Source organism: Macaca fascicularis, chromosome 19 (assembly GCF_037993035.2).
Source record: "Macaca fascicularis isolate 582-1 chromosome 19, T2T-MFA8v1.1".
In the NCBI taxonomy this organism is placed as follows: domain Eukaryota; kingdom Metazoa; phylum Chordata; class Mammalia; order Primates; family Cercopithecidae; genus Macaca; species Macaca fascicularis.
In genome coordinates, this window is record NC_088393.1 from 22,788,701 (window position 1) to 22,808,309 (window position 19,609).

The window sequence follows — 19,609 nt, forward strand, 5'->3', positions numbered from 1 at the left end:
CAGCAAACTCCCTCTCGGAAAAAAAAAAAAAGAAGAAAAGTAAAGAAAAGAAGGGATAAAACCCCAAATATTGTGTGTCCTCACTTATGAGTGGGAGCTAAGCTATGAAGATGCAAAGGCATAAAAGTTATATAATGGGGCCAGGCGCGGTGGCTCACGCTTGTAATCCCAGCACTCTGGGAGGCCGAGGCAGGCGATCACCTGAGGTTGGGAGTTCAAGACCAGCCTGACCAACATGGAGAAACCCTGTCTCTACTAAAAATACAAAATTAGCCGGGCATGGTGGCGCATGCCTGTAATCCCAGCTACTCGGGAAGACTGAGGCAGGAGAATCGCTAGAACCTGGGAGGCGGAGGTGGCGGTGAGCCGAGATCGCACCATTGTACTCTAGCCTGGGCAACAAGAGCAAAACTCCGTCTCAAAAAAAAAAAAAAAAAAAAAAAATTAAAAAATTAAAAATTAAAAAGAATTATATAATGGACTCTGGGCACACAGCGGGAAGGGTGGGAGAGGGAGTGAGGGATGAGAGACTACATGTTGGATACAGTGCACACTGCTTGGGCGATTGGTGCACCTAAATCTCAGAAATCACCACAAAAGAACTTATCCATGTAACCAAATACTACCTGTACCCCAAAACTACGAAATATAACAATTTAAGACAAAAATAAAACCCCCAAAACCCCATAAGTTGAAGTTTATATGCTTTGGCTTTTTTTTCCCAGAAATGGTCTCACTCTGTCACCCAGAATGGAGAGCAGTGGCTTGATCAGGGCTCACTGCAGCCACAACCTCCTGGGCTCAGGCAGTCCTCCTACTTCAGTCCCTGAATAACTGGTACTACAGGTTCAGGCCATCATGCTAAATTAGCTGGGTGTGGTGGTGGGCGATTGTAATCCCAGCTACTTGGGAGGCTGAGGCAGAAGAATCGCTTGAACCCAGGAAGGGGGAGGTTGCTGTGAGCTGAGATCATGCCATTGCATTCTGGCCTGGCTGGCAGAGCAACATTTGTCTAAAAACAAAAAAAGATAAAAATAAAGGTGGTTTCAAGTTAAAAAAAAAAAAAGTCTAATAAAATAAAATAGAAAAAGTTAAAAAATTATAAGAGATTATAAGGCCAGGCGCCATGGCTCATGCCTGTAATCCCAGCACTTTGGGAGGCTGAGGTGGGCGGATTGCCTGAGGTCAGGAGTTTGAGACCTGACCTCAACATGGTGAAACCCTGTCTCTACTAAAAAGACAAAAATTAGCCAGGCGTGGTGGCAAGCGCCTGTAATCCCAGCTTCTGGGGAGGCTGGGGCAGGAGAATTACTTGCACCCGGGAGGTGGAGCTTTCGGTGAGCTGAGATCGCGCCACTGCACTCCAGCCTGGGCGGCAGAGGGAGACTGTCACAAACAAACAAACAAACAAACAAACAAAAAAGAGAGTATAAAATTTATGTGAAAATCTAGAGTGTTCAAAAATGACAAATTTGATGGATTTATTTATAAGATTTTACTAAAATTAGGTTTAGTTTTTTTTTGTTTTGTTTTTTTGAGATGGCGTTTCACTCTTGTTGCCCAGGCTGGAGTGCAATGGCCCAATCTCGGCTCACTACAACCTCCACCTCCTGGGTTCAAATGATTCTCCTGCCTCAGCTTCCTGAGTAGCTGGGATTACAGGCACCCATCACCACACCTGACTAATTTTTGTATTTTTAGCGGAGAAGGGGTTTCACCAGGTCAACTAGGCTGGTCTTGAACTTCTGACCTCAGGTGATCCGCCCGCCTCGGCCACCCAAACTGACGCCATTAAAGGAGTAAGCCATCACGCCCGGCCTTCAGTATTGATAATACACTATTACTAAAGTAAAAAATGATTTACTGTTGAACAAAAGTTTTATGTATTATTAACATGGCAGTAAACTATATTTGTTCACATTTCGAATACATTTATTTTTTTTATTTTTTTTTTTTTTTGAGACGGAGTCTCGCTCTGTAGCCCAGGCTGGAGTACAGTGGCCAGATCTCAGCTCACTGCAAGCTCCGCCTCCCGGGTTCACGCCATTCTCCGGCCTCAGCCTCCCGAGTAGCTGGGACTACAGGCGCTGCCACCTCGCCCGGCTATTTTTTGTATTTCTTAGTAGAGACGGGGTTTCACCGTGTTAGCCAGGATGGTCTCGATCTCCTGACCTCGTGATCCGCCCATCTCGGCCTCCCAAAGTGCTGGGATTACAGGCTTGAGCCACCGCGCCCGGCTGGAATACATTTAAAAAGAGAGTAAAGAAGAGAAAGAATTTTCCCGTGCTCTGGGGTGGGCCTGGCTCAGCTCAGGGAGGAAGCCCTGCCTGGAAAGGCTGCAGCCTTTTGTCATCAGAAGCATCTGATAACATCTTCTGTCACTCAGGGCCCGAAGGGGCGGGGCCTTAAACATCATCCAATCAGGGACTCTGGGCTGGGACCGTCCAATCAGGCATTCAGCTGGAGCGGACAGGGCGACTTCCGGGATGTGGTCGGACCTTTGGCTCTCGCCGCAGCCGGAGGTCAAGGTGTGGTGCTTGCTGCTGTGTGTCCTCTCCTCCTAGAGGCCCAGCTCCTGTGGTCCTGTGACCTGCAGGTATTGGGAGATCCACAGCTAAGTCGCCAGGACCCCCTGGAAGCCTAGACATGGTGAGTGTGCCGGGTCCGACATCCGGAGAGAGTGGCCGGGGCTGGTTGGAACCGGCTGTGGCGGGACTCAGGCCTCCCCGCAGTCAGCTCCACAATCTGTGCCCGAAGTTCTCCTTGCCTAGCTCCACCTCAGTCCGCTTCAGCCATAAGATGGCGGCTGCGCTGACACCCGGCCCCCGGGCGTCCTGTCTCTAACCTGCGCTATAACTGTGCCCTGGCCTGGAGACCTCTTGGGGCAGCTCTGCACCCGCAGCGCGGAGTCTCTCCCATATGTGCAGGGACCATGGTAGGGTCGTCAGAGGAGAATCCTGACTCCGCGTGTGGGTTCATGAATGGAAAGAGCTTTGGTCCCTGAGGTTCCCAGCTCCTGTTTCTTCCTATTAAAAATTTGCGGAAGTCAGCGCACAAATATTAAAGAATTTATCCAAAGAGTGATTCCAAAATTGTAGAGCACCCAGCTATGGGTTGTAGTTTATGGTCTATTGAAGGGATTTGACGGAAGAGTTTTATAAGGCGCATAATGAAGAAAACCAAATTCAGTAATTGGTTAGGTACAGTTAGGTAGTTTCTTAGTTTGTACTATCAAGATGGAAATTTCTTGATTATGTAGTCAGAGATTAATTGGCAGTTTATAGTTTCTTAAGCCTGAATTTTTTTCCCCAATATAGTAATTTACAAAAAGTGCATTTGAATTAGTTTGTTTTTTTGAGACAAAGTCTCACTCTGTCGCCTAGGCTGGAGCTCAGTGGCACCGTCTGGGCTCACTGCAATCTCCGCCTACCAGGTTCAAGTGATTCTCCTGACTTAGCCTCCCAAGTAGCTGGGATTACAGGCATGCGCCACCACGCCCCCTTAACTTTTTTTTTTTTTTTTTTTTTGAGACGGAGTCTGGCCCTGTGGCCCAGGCTGGAGGGCGGTGGCGCGATCTAGGCTCACTGCAAGCTCCGACTCCCGGATTCACGCCAGTCTCCGGACTCAGAGCCTCCCGAGTAGCTGGGACTACAGGCACCCGCCATCACGCCCGGCTAATTTTTCTATTTTTAGTAGAGATGGGGTTTCGCGGTGTTAGCCAGGATGGTCTCGATCTCCTGACCTCGTGTTTCACCCGCCTCGGCCTCCCAAAGTGCTGGGATTACAGGTGTAAGCCACCGCGCCTGGCCGGATTAGGTTTTTTAAAAGTAGAATTTAGGAACTAGAGCCTCTTCAATCTAACTGCCAGCCACTTAATTATTTGCACACCCCACAAGGAACTGCTGTTTCATTGCATTTTTCACATGTGTCCCAAGCAGGGCCTCAAGTCTATCCCCCATCCCCTATTTCTCCAGCCTGACTCTGGCTTGCAGTAAAATACTTAATTTCCACTTCCTTGTGACATTCCCAAATGCCAATTTCCCCTCCCTTATTCATATTATCAACTATTTGTCCTTTAGTGTACATTTTGATACCTGTTTTAATCATTTTTTTGACAAAGCATTTGATGGCACATTTAAAAAAATTTGTTTTCTGTTTGTAAATATTTTTTCTAGACACAGATACCAGAATGTTTTTGGGTCAAGGTTTCCCTTTGGAAACTTTATAGGGAGACGTGTCCTCAGCTACCCTTCAATTTTTTCTTGGACCTGAGATTCAGTACTGTCTGGGGAAAAACCAGGATACCCGCCATGGCTATGTCTGCGAGAGTGTCTAGTGAATATCAGTTCCTGGGTCATTTTCTCCCCTAAGACAACCTGAGGTATGGAGTGGAGCCTCTGAAGAGAGCAGGTGAATGCCCTTTGACTGAGAGGCATCTTCTGGTGCGCTGTTTTTTTTGGAAAGCTACCCCCTTGAGATACTAATATTGTCTTTACCCAACCCAGCTTCCATTTCTTGGAGACGCGTTGCTGTTCAGACAATCAGATGCTGGTAGTGAAGGGGAAACCAAAATAATTTTTGCCCCTGGATTCTCTTAGGGGACAGAAAAATAGTGATAGAAAAATGGTAAAAAGTTTGTGAAACAAAATAGCACTCCAAAGACAAAGAAAAAAAACTGATCCCAGTGAGATGGTGCAAGAAGTTGCAAAGTGAAATATACCTGGGGCACTCACTGGGGCAGAGTTTGTTCAGAGTCTCCTGAGAGAATGATTATTGAGCACTTAAGTGAACAGGATGGGGTGGGAGAATCTCTAAAGTAATTGAATGGCCTGACTTGACACACGAGTCAGACATATCTGTACCTTGAAATGATTAAGTGATTTCTTCACTTATTTTGACCAGGTTTTTGTGTGTGTGTGTGTGTGTGTGTGTGTGTTTTTTTTTTTTTTTTTTTTTTTTGACAGTGTTTTCCTCTGTCGCCCAGGCTGTAGTGCAGTGGTGCAATCTCTGCAGTGCTACTTTTTGTATTTTTAGTAGAGATGGGGGTTTGCCATGTTGGCCAGGCTGTTTGAGCTCAAAATTCTGACCTCAAGTAATCTGCCCACCTTGGCCTCCCAAAGTGCTGGGATTGCAGGTGTGAGCCACTGTGCCCGGCTGACCTCAGTTTTTTAACTGTAAATTGCATTTTATTAGTAGGGCTTGAAAGGTAAGAAAATATTTACAAAGGGCATAAAAAAGGTGAGTTTCAGAAAATAATACCTAATTATATATTTGTTGAAAATTCTCATTCACCTTTTTCTCAGAGTGAATTTAGAAGTTTTCTCAGGTTTGTTTTGTTTTGTTTTGTTTTTTGTTGAGACAGAGTCTCACTCTGTCACCCAGGCTGGAGTGCAGTGGTGGGATCTCAGCTCACTGCAAACTCTGCCTCCCAGGTTCATGCCGTTCTCCTGCTTCACTCTCCCGAGTTGCTGGGACTACATGTGCCCACCATCATGCCCAGCTAATTTTTTTGTATTTTTAGCAGAGACGGGTTTTCACCTTGTTAGCCAGGGTGCTCTCGATCTCCTGACCTCATGATCCGCCTGCCTTGGCCCCCCAAAGTGCTGGGATTACGGGTGTAAGCCACTGTGCCCAGCCTTCTGGTGTGTTGTTTATGGCTGAATGATTTCAAACAGAATTCCATCTAGCTTTTAGAATGTTAGCTACTGAGAAAAAAATTAAGAAAAATTGTTCTTCCATTTCGGCTGTAGAGAATTAATATATTTCCACAAGCAAATGTGGTAGATAATTGGGGAGTTACATAGATTCGTGAAAACATCAGTTTCTTTTTTTACAGGGTGAATTTCCTAAAGTAAATATCTTTGTTCTATATCCTGTTATTTCGATTTCTGAGTTTAATGCTAAATTTTATGTGATGAAACTTGGTACCTCCTAGAAGTGTTCCCATATAACTGTTTACCACATGATTTTTAATACAAAAAGTAAAATAATACTTTATTGTCCAAAAGAAATAAATACCTTTCTTTCTCTTACTGAGGTACAAAATACAAGCACCTTAAAATTTTCTTATATGTTTTTGGATCATTTTGCTGGATTTTTTCAAACACTTAGTTTCAAAAACTAAGTGAATGACTCTGACATGGTAATTAAAGCTTGAGCCGAATGACTGCAAACTGAGGTTAATTTTGAGCGAGCAAAAGGAGGTTATTAAAGGCCCAGTTAGTTCCTTCTGGAAAGCCTTTCCTGCAGATGTCCCAGCCTGCTTACCCCAGCGGTGGAAGAAGCCTCCATAGTGAGAGAAGCTACAGAGCCCTGCAAAGCTGGGGCCCCACAGGCAGATGCAGTTAAGGTTAAGATAGAAAGGGTTTGGGAGTGTCTTACTGAAGATAAAATTGTTACTGTTTTGAGGCAGTTTTGAGAGGTTTTAAACCAGTTACATGTATGTTAATAAAAAAAAAAAATTGAATTCCAAAGGAGTATGGCAACAGGAGGAAGTACCAACTATAAGATCTTTAAGGATTGCAAAGATTAGGCAGAAAAGGGCTTTTTTTCCTAAGGATAAGAAAATAAGTTTAGTAAAAAGGTGAGGGGAATGTTTAAATGAAGGTTGAAATAATCAGGTTTTAGATCAGAGAATGTTTTACCCTGAAGTCAGTGTGTTCTTAGGAGGGATATAAAATGAGGTTGTATGGTGGCTTAGACTGAGCATAGCTCAGAGTTCAGGAGTCTGTGGGAAGAAAATAAACTTAAGTGAATTTTGATTAAGAAATATTTTATGTTGATCACTGAAGACAAATTCAGCTGCTTTTTTAATGAGAAAAAGAAGAAAATATGCGAGTGTTTTCCTGGCTGTGTATTAGGTAAGTAAAGAGAGCACCATCTAAGTCATAATGGGAAGGGTGAGTCTTTTCATAAAGTGTTCCTGGAGAACACAGAGGATAGAGAATTTTATTAATCACAGCTGTTTATTGTCTATGTGCTTCATCTTTTCCCACCTCTTTTCTTGGTTCTATACTTCCATTTGGCTTTTTGGGAGTTGTATATTTTATTTGAAACCAGTAAATATAACTACAGTGTTCTGCTGAGTTCTGTGAGTAACTCTATCGGGTTACTGAATTTCAAAAAGGTTATGGGAGTCCCCAACTTTTAAACAGTAGGTCAGAAGCATAGATGAGCCCATGGAGTTTGTGACTGGCATCTGCAGTGAGGACAGTGTTTTGGGACTGAGCCCTGAATCAGGATCTATGCTGACTCTGGGTGGTGTCAGAATTCAAGTGTTAGACAATGAGGTGATGTTGGAGAATTGTTGGTGTTCATCAAACTCTGCAGATTTGGTGCCAGAAGAAAAATAGCACAGACTTCTGGCCTGGAATGAAACTCTAGGTGTCTGGGAATGGGAGGCTCTGCTCTCCTCTACACAGGCTGTGACACTGCCCCTTGTTCTTTGATTTCAGATCTCCTCCCAGGGTGACAGAGGACTGAAAACTTAGAGATCTGATGACAAACCCCTTTTTGCGAAAGCTGCCAGCAGAGGATTTCCACCCACTCACAAACACTAGACATTGATGTGTCCACACCCCTCTCAGGACAAGGCACCACCCTCAGGAATTTTACCACAGCATTTTTGACCCTAGTGGTTTTTTTGGCCAAAAACCTACAAAAGTATCTACAAGTCTCCTGGCATATCTCTGTTTTCAGACACTGAATCTGCAGTAGTGACCTGTTTCTCCACCAGCCTAGGGTTGTCGACCACGTGTTCATGATCTTATCTCCCTGCACAGCCCCACCTGAGCCACTATCTATTGCGCAGACCAGTCTGTCCACCTGCATTGCAGTCTCTCTAACCCAGGGACTTTTTTTGCTTTTAACTTTTATTTTTGGTTGGTTCAGGGGTACACATGCAGGTTTGTTGTACAGCTAAAATTGTGTCATGGAAGTTTGGTGTGCAGATTATTTTGTCACTGCAGTACTAATCATAGCACTAAAAAGGTACTTTTTCTGACCCTTTTAGTTCTGCCACCCTCCATCCTCAACTAGGCCTCAGTGTCTTTTTTTCCCCTCTGTGTTCATTTGTTCTTGTTATTTAGCTCTTACTTATAAATAATAGCATGCATTTGGTTTTCTGTTTCTGCATCAGTTTTCTAAGAATAGTGATCTCCAGCTTCATTCCATGTTGCTGCAAAGGACATAATCTTTTTTTTTTGTTTTGTTTTTTTGTTTTGTTTTATGGCCACACAGGATTTCATGATTTCATGATGTTTATGTACCATTATTTGTTTGTTTGTTTTGAGATGGAGTCTCGCTATGTCACTCATGCTGGAGTACAGTGGCATGATCTCAGTTCACTGCAACCTCCACCTCCCAGGTTCAAGCAGTTCTTCTGCCACTGCCTCCCGAGTAACAAGGATTACAGGTGTGTGCCACAACACCCAGCTAATTTTTGTATTTTTAGTATAGATGGGTTTTTACCATGTAGGCCAGGCTGGTCTCAAACTCCTGACTTCCGATGATCCGTCGCCTTGGCCTCCCAAAGTGTTGGGATTACAAGTGTGAGCCATTGCACCTGGCCCATATTTTGTTTTTATTAAGTTTTTTGTGTTTTGTTATATTTGGAGACAGGGTCTCACTCTTTTTCTCAGGCTGGAGTGCAGTGGTGTGGTCTTGGCTCACTAAAACCTCAACTTCTCAGGCTCAAGCTATCCGCTTCTACCTAAGCTCCCCAAGTAGCTAAGAATAAAGGCTTGTGCCACCATGCCTAGCTAATTTTTCTTTTTGTATTTTTTTTTTTTTTTTTTTTTTTTTTTTTATAGATGGAATTTTGCCATGTTGTCCATGCTGGTCTCAAACTCCTGAGCTCAGGCAATCCACCTGGCTCGGCCCCCAAAGTGCTGGATTACAGGCATGTGCCATCATATAACCATACCATATTTTGTTTATCCAGTCTACCAGTGATAGGCATTTAGGCTGATTCCATGTCTTTGCTATTGTGAATAGTGCTGCAATGAACGTGATTGTGCATGTGTCTTTGTGATAGAATAATCTGTATATTTTTAGGTATATACCCAATTGTGAGGTTACTGGGTCAAATGGTAATTTTGTTTTTAGTTTAGTGAGGAATCACCACACTGCTTTTCACAATGGTTGAATTATGATAATGGCCATTCTCACTGGTTTGAGATGATTTCTTGTTGTGGTTTTCTTTTGCATTTCTGTAATGATTAGTGATGAGCATTTTTTTATATGCTTGTTAGCCACATGTTTGTCTTCTTTTGAAGACAAGCATCTTCTTAATGTTTTTATCTTTTAAGTGAGGTTTTTCTTGTAAACTTGTTTTAGTTCCTAATGAATTCTGGATAGCAGACCTTTGTCAGAAGCATAGTTTGCAAGTATTTTCTATTATTCTGTAGGTTGTCACTTTACTGTGTTGATACTTTCCTTCGCTGTGAAAAAGATCATTAGTTTAATTAGGTCCCATTTGTCAATTTTTGCTTTTGTTGCAATTACTTTTGATATCTTCATTATCTTTGCCAGTTTCTATGTCTAGAATGGCACTTCTTACCTTCCAGGGTTTCTTTTTTTATATACATAATTTTTCAGATTAACATTTAAGTCTTTCATTTACCTTGAGTTGATTTTTTTATATGGTGTTATAAAAGGATCCAATTTCAATCTGCTACATAGTGGTAGCTAGTTGTTCCAGTACCATTTATTAAATAGGAAGTTCTTCCCACATTCCTGTTGTCACCTTTGTTGAAGATCAGATGGTTTTAGGTGTGTGTCATTATTTCTGGGCTCCCTATTCTGTTGCATTGGTCTATGAGTTTGTTTTTGTACCAGTACCATGTTGCTTGGTTTACTGTAGCCCTGTTGTATAGTTTGAAGTCAGGTAATGTAATGCCTCCAACTTTGTGGTTTTTGCTTACGATTGCCTTGGCTATTCAGGCTCTTTTTTGGTTCCGTGTGAATTTTAAAATTGTTTTTTTAGTTCTGTTAAAAAATATTTTGGTGGTTTGATTAAATTAGCATTACATCTGTAAATGTATTTCAGCAGTATGACCGTTTTATGATAGTGATCTTTTTTATTCATGAGCATAAAGTGGTTTTCCATTTGTTTGTATCATCTCTGGCTTCTTTAAGCATTGTTTTGTAATTCTTGTCATAGAGATCTTTTCCCTTTCTGGTTATCTGTATTTCTAGATATGTTATTCTTTTCTGTGGCAGTTGTGAATGGGGTTGTGTTTTCCATTCAGATTTGGCCTAGATGTTTTTGATATATAGGGTTGCTACTAATTTTTGTACATTTCTTTTGTATCCTGAGACTTTACTCAAGTTGTGAGTTTAAAGAGCTTTTCTGCTTAGAGTATATGGGTTTCCAGATGTAGAATCATGTTGTTTGCAAATAGGGATAGTTTGACTTTCTCTCTTTTTGTTTGGATGCCTTTTATTTTTATCTTTTTCCTGATTGCTGTGGCTAAGACTTCCAATTTTATGTTGAATAGGAGTGTTGAGAGAAGACGTCCTTGTCTTGTGCCAGTTATCAAAAAGGAATGCTTCCAGGTTTTGTCCATTCAGTATGTTGGCTGTGAGTTTGTCATAGATAACTTACTATTTTGACGTATGTACCTTCAATGCCTAGTTTGTTGAGGGTTTTTAACGTGAAAAATGTTAAATTTTATTGAAAGCCTTTTGTGCATCTATTGAGATAGTCTTGTGGTTTCTCTCTTTAATTCTGTTTATGTGATGAATCACATTTATTGATTTGTGTATGTTGAACAAACCTTGAATCCCCAAAATAAACCGTAGTTTATCACAGCGGGTTAGCTTTTTGATAAGCTGCTGGATTTGGTTTGCCAGTAGTTTGTTGACGATTTCTTTTTTTTTTTCTTTTTTTGAGATGGAGTCTTGCTGTGTCACCCAGGCTGGAGTGCAGTGGTGTGATCTTGGCTCACTGCAACTTCTGCCTCCCAGGTTCAAGTGATTCCCCTGTCTCAGCCTCTTGAGTAGCTGGGCTTACAGTCGTGTGGTACCATACGCGGCTAATTTTTTTGTGTTTTTAGAAGTGATGGGGTTTAATCGTGTTGGCCAGGCTGGTCTTGAACTATTGACCTCAGGTAATCAGCCCATCTTGGCCTCCCAAAGTGCTGGGATTACAGGTGTGAGCCACCAGGCCCAGCCGTTTGTTGAAGATTTTGGCATCAATGTTCATCAAGGATATTGGCCTGAAGTTGCCTTTTTTTTTGTTTTTGTTTTTTCTGTTAGGTTTTGGTATCAGAATGATGCTGTTCTTACACAATGAGTTGGAGAGGAGTTTCTTCTTTTTAATTTTTTGATTTTGTTTTAGTAGAAATAATTTAATCTTTTGAAATTGTTTTAGTAGAAATAATATCAGCTTCTATTTGTACATCTGGTAGAATTCAGCTGTGAATATGTCTGGTCCTGAGCTTCATTTGATCGGTAGGTTATTTATTACTCTTTCAGTTTTTTGAGCTTATCTATCTATTTAGGGCTTTGATGTTTTTGTGTGTATTCAGTCTTGGGAGGATGTATTTGTTCCAGAATTTTTTCATTTCTTCTAGAGTTTTGTTTTGTTTTTTTATGTGCATAGTATGTTCATACAGACTTCAGTATATATATATATTTTTTAATTTATATTTGCTTACGTGCATAGTATATTCATAGACTTCAGTATATTTTTGTGGGGTCAGTGGTAATGTATCTTTTTCTCATTTCTGATTGTGTTTATTTGTATCTTCATTAATCTAGCTAGTAGTTTATTTACCTTTTTTTAAAAAAATAGATTGAATGCCTGGATTTCTTGATATTTTGTAGTTTTTCATGTCTAAATCTCCTTCAGTTCAGATCTGATTTTGGTTATTTCTTGTCTTTTGCTAGCTTAGCGGCTGATTTGCTTTTGTTGCTCTCAGTCTTTTTTTTATGTTGTCAGGTTGTTAAACTGAGATCTAACTTTTTGATGTGAGGATTTAATGCTATAAATTTTTCTTGTAATACTGCCTTAGCTGTATTGCAGGGATTCTGGTATGTTGTATTTTTGTTCTTATTTGTTTCAAAAGACTTCTTGGTTTCTGCTTTAATTTCATTATTTACCAAAAGGTTATTCAAGTGTAGGCCATTTAATTTTTATTTAATTGTATGGTTTCCAGTTGTTTTATTGGTATTGAATTATATTTTTCTTAAGCTCTAGTCTGTGTGTGGTTTGCATCATTTTGGGATTTTTGAATTTGCTGAGAATGGTTTTATTTCTGATTGTGTGGTCAATTTTAGAGTATGTGGCACGTGGTAATGAGAAGAATGTGTATTATGGTATTTTTAGATGAAGAGTTCTGTAGATGTCTATTAGGACTATTTGGTCAAGTGTTGAGTTCAGGTCCTAATATTGTTGTTAATTTTTTTCTTCAGTGATCTGTCCGTTAGTGCCTGTGAGATGTAGTCTCTGATTATTACTGTGTCAGATTCTAAGTCTCTTCATAGGTCTCTAAGAACTTGCTTTATTCATGTGGACCCATGGATTTTTTTATAACACCTTTCTCTCTTCTGCTTTCCCCCCCATAAACGTCCTTTCAAGTGCACACAGTGTGCAAAATTCAGATGTCCAAGAGTTCAAGAACTTGTCCAGAGACCTGGCTGTTTTAAGAGAAAATATAAATTTGCAACAAGAGGCTTTATTCTCATATGTGAAAATAAGGGAGGATAACTTGCTGATTTTTAAAAAAAGGTTTAGATTATGTGTATATATTTCTTCTGCTTTTTGAAATATATGTAAATCATATTAACAATGAAACAAACCTTTTGTCATTCTTTTTGACTCAGAATTGTCTTTATTTGGGACCTGAGATTCATTGCTTTCTTTTTGTCTTGGCAAAAGATTATTTTTTTTTTATCTTTAGTCTTTAAACTAGACACAGATTTGTTCAGAGTAAACTTCATTTCAAGAGCATTAAAAAGTTGAGCACGAAGATCAGAATAAATTTAGCAATACAGAATAATATAGACTAAAAGATACTGAGTAAGTTCTTTGGCAGAAACCTGATTATCCAAGATGATTATTTGCAGGCTGACATACTTACACTGCAAAAGCCAGAAGAGTTCAGTGTATAAACTGAACAGTGGAGTCTGTTGTACTTGGGTTACTTCAGTACAGTTAGTGCAGTTATGTGTAGTGTTTGTAGACAACTTGCATTCATGTAAATTAAACAGTATTTTCTACAATAGTATGAATATAAGGCCACAATGTTTACTTTGAATTCCTTAGTTATTTTAATATTGTTATTCATACTTTTGAAATACAGTGTTTTAACTGAATTATAGTTCAGATAATTTTTTAAAATCGTACATACCTTATGACAAGTACATAAAATTAGTCATATATGTATATCTGATATCCAAAGAAATTTACCATTAAATTGTTACAGTAGATATTAGTCTGACATGCTTATTAATTTATCCAATAGTAATAATTATAGGTAAGCATAATTTTAGTGTCATATTTTACCGAATTAGTATGCTGCTATTACGGAACAAATAAACACAGGTGATATGGCTACCCAAAAACCATAATAGCTCTCCAGTTAGCTATGTTGCAAGCTCTAATATATTCTACTATATTAACACAGATTTCAATGTTTTATAAAATAGTGCTGGTGGAAGCTGTCAGATATATTCCAATATAGATCTCACATTCAATGGTTAGGAAATAAGAGAGCAGCAGAGATGGAAGATAAATCTTTTAAAATTCTGCTGAGAACTGGGCATGGTGGCTCATGCCTCTAATCCCAGGACTTTGGGAGGCCAAGGTGGGTGAATCACCTGAGGTCAGGAGTTTGAGACCAGCCTGGACAACATAGTGAAAACTTGTCTCTACCAAAAATAAAAAATTAGCTGGGTGTGGTGGCACATGCCTGTAGTCCCAGCTATTTGTGAGGCTCAGACAGGAGAATCACTTGAACCCAGGAGGCAAAGGTTGAGGTGAGCCAAGATCACACCATTGCACTCCAACCTGGGCAACAAGAATGAAACTCCATCTCAAAAAAAAAAAAAAAAAAAATTCTGCTGAGAATATGCCCCCTTTATTCAATAATGCTCATGTTTCTCTTGCTGAGAGTAGCTATGCACTTCGGGTGTTTGGAGAGAAATTCTTCTTAGGGAGGTGTTTTCTGGCTGACTTGATCAATTTTATATCCAATCTCAGTTTTTTCTTAAGACATTTTAACTTTTTTCTCTCAATATAATTTTTCTCAGAACAAGAGCTGTTTTTCTCTCGAATGCATTGCGTGTCTGTTTCAGAAACCCTATTAGTATCCAATGGTATCTGTGAAAGATGTGGGCTGTCACAGTGAGAACTCTGAGAGCTATCTCTATCTGGAGTCATGCTAAAACCCAGCAGTATTTTTTCATGTCACCATTATAAATAAAAACTCAGGCTGAAACACTGCTCCTTTTTCTATTATTGTGAAGGTGCAATTCTACCCAGGAGGTCTGCAGACTCTCCTCCTGCTGCTCAGGCTTCACTCTCTGATGTGGCACCAGAGTGCTGCTGTGGCAATTGGGATTCAACTAAGATGTGAGTTTCCAACTGTGAGCCCTGTGCTGTGGGCCGTGCCTCAGTGGCAGATGGTAGGGGTCAAGAGAATACACTAGCCACCAGGAGAGGGAAACAGGAGTGCTCAAGCCCAATGCTCGGGAAGTAGAGAGCTATTACTTTAAAATTTAAATAGCAAAAAATTGGGGCTTTATTTGGGCCACTTTCTTTATACTGTGGCTTCTGATGTCTACACCTGAACTTAGAAGAGTCGTCATTATTATTTGTATTTATTTTAGCCTGCTAAGAATACTTTACTTTTTTTTTATTTGAGACAGAGTCTCGCTCTGTCACCCAGGCTGGAGTCCAGTGGCGCGATATTGGCTCACGGCAAGCTCCTCCTCCCGGGTTCATGCTATTCTCCTGCCTCAGGTTTCTGAGTCGCTGGGACCACAGGCGCCTGCCACCACGCCCAGCTAATTTTTTTTTTTTTTTTTTGTATTTTTAGTAGAGACAGGTTTCACCGTGTTAGTCAGGATGGTCTCGATTTCCTGACCTTGTGGTCCACCCACCTCAGCCTCCCAAAGTGCTGGGATTCTAGGCGTGAGCCACCGCACCTGGCCAGAATACTTACTTTTCTTCTAAAAAAGTTATTCTAGATAACCTTAAGGGATTTTTAAAAATTGCTTATTAGCATATAATATAAAATTTGCAGGGCAGTGGCAAAAAAGATTAAAATTATACAAACTCAGACTTAGGTTTACTTAAGTAAGCTTTAAAAAAATGAACTGACAATACCCCCCAGTGGCACAGAGAACTTAATTGTACATCGGCTGTACACTCTGCCCCAGCCCTGTGCATATTCACCCTTTTTAGAGTCCTTATTTATGTTTGGCTCTACCCTGGCGTCTTGCCTCACAGAACTGATTAGAAGAGATCAGAGTTTTGGGTCATGAATCCTGTTGCCTTTTTAGAGCTGCTGCTCAACATTTTCTGCAACCCAACAGATAAATGGGAAACATAAAATATGTATTATAGGATCTTACTTTTCAAATTTTTTATTAAAACCAGTGCTTGCAGAAACATTATTTAGCAACTTGTTTTCTGTTCTTGCAGATCTAGTAGTTGATTCACAAGTCCCAAGAAAGTAAGTATAAACACAATAAAAATTTATCTAAATTGCATTAAACTCTTTCCATCTGTATCTCTTTCATCTGTCTATATTTACCTTTTATTCTTTGCATTTTTTGAAAAAATCAATGACAGATCAACAGAAATAGACATAATAATGCTGGGTCCTTTAAAGCCTTGGAATTATTGAACACGTAGTATCGACTCACAGGGTGTTATTAGGATTAAACCACATAATGTGCTATCACAGTGCTCTGTAACATCCTATTGAGCACATAGTACCTGCTGAATAAACATTGCATTAGTACATGTGCACATGTTGTTTTCCAAATGCAGACTTACTCAGAAATTGCTACCTTCTGTTTTCTCTGTAAACTTTAGAGTCAGCAAAGAGTGTAATACTTTAGAATGAAGAATGATTGTCTTCATTTGTACCAGAAGTATTTGTGTTGTGACAAGAGTGCTGGGTTATCAGCCCAGGCTTCTAATGAGTGTCACCTGGCCATTTTGCAGAACTCTCTTTACTTGTGCCCTGTCCATGGATTCTGTTTATTGTTCTGGTGGAAGCCACCATGTTATTTTAATTAAGTGGTTCATGTGACTCAAAGGTGAGGTCAGAATCAAGTATGAGGAATTCAAAATACATTCATGAGAGTTAAGTTCCATCTTTGCATTAAAGGGGGTTCAAGAACCCGTTCTGTTTGGATTTGGTAGGGACAGGACAGCGTGGCCCATATTTCCAGTACTGTAGTGGAAATTGCTGGTGCCTGTGTCAGGGGATGGCTCCTGAGGACAAAATAAAAGTGTATTTTTATCTCTGTGGAGCTACTCATTGTTTCTCAATCTCTTCTCCTATAAAGGACAGAAATGGGTGGAGTTTCTCTGTCTTGGTTCTTCTGCCTGTGGATGTGGTGACAGCAGGTAGACCTGTGGTGCTGACACTTTTAAAGGCATGTTCTCAAGATGCAGGTATAATTTGCCCAGAGAATTTTATCTGAGAAATAATCCTAGAGAAGGAGGAGAAAGAGGAAAAAATGGCCTTTTTTTTTTTTTTTTTTCAGCTAAATATGTCTCAGATCAAGATCTGTGTCCACTCTGCTTCCTCCAGGAAACAAGTTCATTACTTGCAAACCTGTACTTCTCTACTTGTGTTTTTCCTCCCTAATGAGTTTGTCTTAACTACTTTAAAAAATTCTTACAATAATCAAAGTCTCTGAAAATATATTTTTCTATATACCAGAGCCTTCTCTACATTATGGCTTCTTATATGCCATGCAGAAATCTCACTATGAATTTATAATCTGCAATATTAAAAGTGTCCCTTTGTGGCTGTTGAACATGGGAAGGTGTAGATACTCCAAATTCCTGTTGGGGAAAACCTGGGGTTTTTAGTGAAGACAGAGAACATGTAATGTTGAGGTTTCATCTGTGTTCTTTATTATGTCTATGCAGTATAGGATTAAGAAAATACCCATTGCCGGGCGCGGTGGCTCACGCCTGTAATCCCAGCACTTTGGGAGGCCGAGGCGGGTGGATCACAAGGTCAGGAGATCAAGACCACGGTGAAACCCCGTCTCTACTAAAAATACAAAAAACTAGCCGGGCGCGGTGGCGGGCGCCTGTAGTCCCAGCTACTCAGGAGGCTGAGGCAGGAGAATGGCGTAAACCCAGGAGGCGGAGCTTGCAGTGAGCCGAGATCGCGCCACTGCACTCCAGCCTCGGCGACAGAGCGAGACTCCGTCTCAAAAAAAAAAAAAAAAAAGAAAATACCCATTGAAGCAGTATGGTATTTATTACCCAGAAAATTATAAAAAATTTGATAGGAGATAACTGCTCTTTACAGTGCTAAAGAAAGACTATTTAAAATCACTATTAAAAATTACAGAACATGGGAGATACCTGTATCTTGAACTTTCCATAAAACTAATGTTTCCCTATGGTTAAATTCAGACTATAATTTACCTTTCAGGGGGCAGTATCTCAGCAGTAATGCTGTGTCCTTCTGGGTGCATCAGGACATTATAAAAGTTTGTTCTAGTGTAGTTGATGTTAATAAATCACTTAGTTGATAAGCTCTCTGATACATGTTTTACTATAGAATTAATTATTTTTCTCTTCATTGTTAAGTATCTTTATGCAGCTGATGTGAACAAACCACCACATTTAATCTGGCAGCTGCCCTTCTTTCTTAGGTTTCCTTTGCATTTGTCTGTTTTTGGAAAATGAAGGCTCTCATCTTTATTTACAAACCAGAAAAACCCAGGGTCATTCAATTACTGGATATTTGACAAAATAGTCTTTTTGGGCCAAAAACATTGGCATACTGATGAGCTTGTTAAAAATTCAGCAACTCAGACTTTATCCCTGATCTTCTGAAAAAAAAAAAAAAAAAAATCTGCAATAACAGGATCTCCAGCTTATTGTACACATAAAAATTTGAGTGATAGCTTCTAACTCAACATGTCTATTCCATCTGAATAATATACAAAAGTATGTCCATCTGAAAAATACACACAATTAATTCTTTTTTTTTTTTTTTTTGAGATAGTGTTTCACTCTTGTTGTCCAGGCTGGAGGGCAATGGTGCGATCTCAGCTCACCGCAACCTCCGCCTCCTGGATTCTAACGATTTTCCTGCCTCAGCCTCCCAAGTAGCTAGAATTACAAGCACAAAGCACCATGCCCAGCTAATTTTGTGTTTTTAGTAGGGACGGGGTTTCTCCATGTTGGTCAGACTGGTCTCAAACTCCCGACCTCAGGTGATCTGCCCGCCTCTGCCTCCCAAAGTGCTGGGATTACAGGCATGAGCTACCATGCCCGGCACACGATTAATTCTGTATGATGTAAATGTAGCACTCAAAATTGTACATGTTAGTGTTTATGCCCTCAATTTTATACTTTATTGTCCAGAAAAATACACTATATACACTGGTGTTATGGATCTTATAACACTTTGTTTTCTCAGAGTTAGAGAATACATTAGAGAATATTTCTAGTGGAAAACTATTTTATTGAATTATTTCAGTCACTCTTAGAAGTCAGAACCAGCTCTGTTTACTCTCTCCATTTTACGTTGAGTCAAATTAAAAATTATGCCCATGACCACTTGGTAAATAAGTGTGTTTGTGTGTGTTTTCCAGGGATCATTGACATTTCGGGATGTGGCCATAGAATTCTCTGTGGAGGAGTGGCAATGCCTGGACACTGCACAGCAGAATTTATATAGGAATGTGATGTTAGAGAACTACAGAAACCTGGTCTTCCTGGGTGAGAATAACTTTAATACGCAATTCCTAGTATACGCTATAGGTTTCATTTTGCTGCTGACTTTACTGGCCTGAACAAAGGAGGTTGAATGCAGGAATAAAGACAAAGACGGCACCAGGGGACTCCTTGCCTCTAGTGAACAAGGGCCATGAACTACTATAGCTCTTCATATTTATTGAGTAAAGGAGATAGGGAGAAGGGGGAGGTTGTGGTCAGCTGCTTGACTTAGTGACTGTATTCTTTGAACAGTACTCTCCAGATGTTCCAGTAGTTAACCTCAAGGAGCATGGCACCAGGGAGTGACTGTCCTCAGTGTACCTTCTGGCGGCATGAGCAGAAGCAAGTTTGCCCACATTCTGCATTCATGACAAACAATTTGCCTTTTGATTCATTCAAGTCCAGTGGAATGCTGAGTTGGTCACAGCCCTCAGGCTTTCGGCTCCCAACAGTATTGCTCTTTTGTATAATTTCTTTTTGGTAATTTATGCTTCAGATTTCTGTTTTTAAGAAAATCACAGGGAGTTTTCCATAGAGAAAAAAATTTCTTTTTTTTTTTTTTTTTTTTTTTTTTTTTTTTTGAGACGGAGTCTCGCTCTGTCGACCAGGCTGGAGTGCAGTGGCTGGATCTCAGCTCACTGCAAGCTCCGCTTCCCGGGTTTACGCCATTCTCCTGCC

At 40.3% G+C, this 19,609-nt stretch overlaps 1 long non-coding RNA gene and 1 pseudogene across 1 annotated transcript; both read left to right on the forward strand.

The window, feature by feature from the left end:
* Positions 1-2,471: 2,471 nt before the first annotated feature.
* LOC135968517 (uncharacterized) overlaps positions 2,472-19,609 on the forward strand; it is a 46,100-nt pseudogene continuing 28,962 nt past the window's right edge.
* LOC141409166 (uncharacterized) lies at positions 15,375-16,785 on the forward strand. Its single transcript, XR_012428101.1, has 3 exons — positions 15,375-15,683; positions 16,528-16,636; positions 16,729-16,785. It is a non-coding gene; the product is annotated as an uncharacterized lncRNA (long non-coding RNA).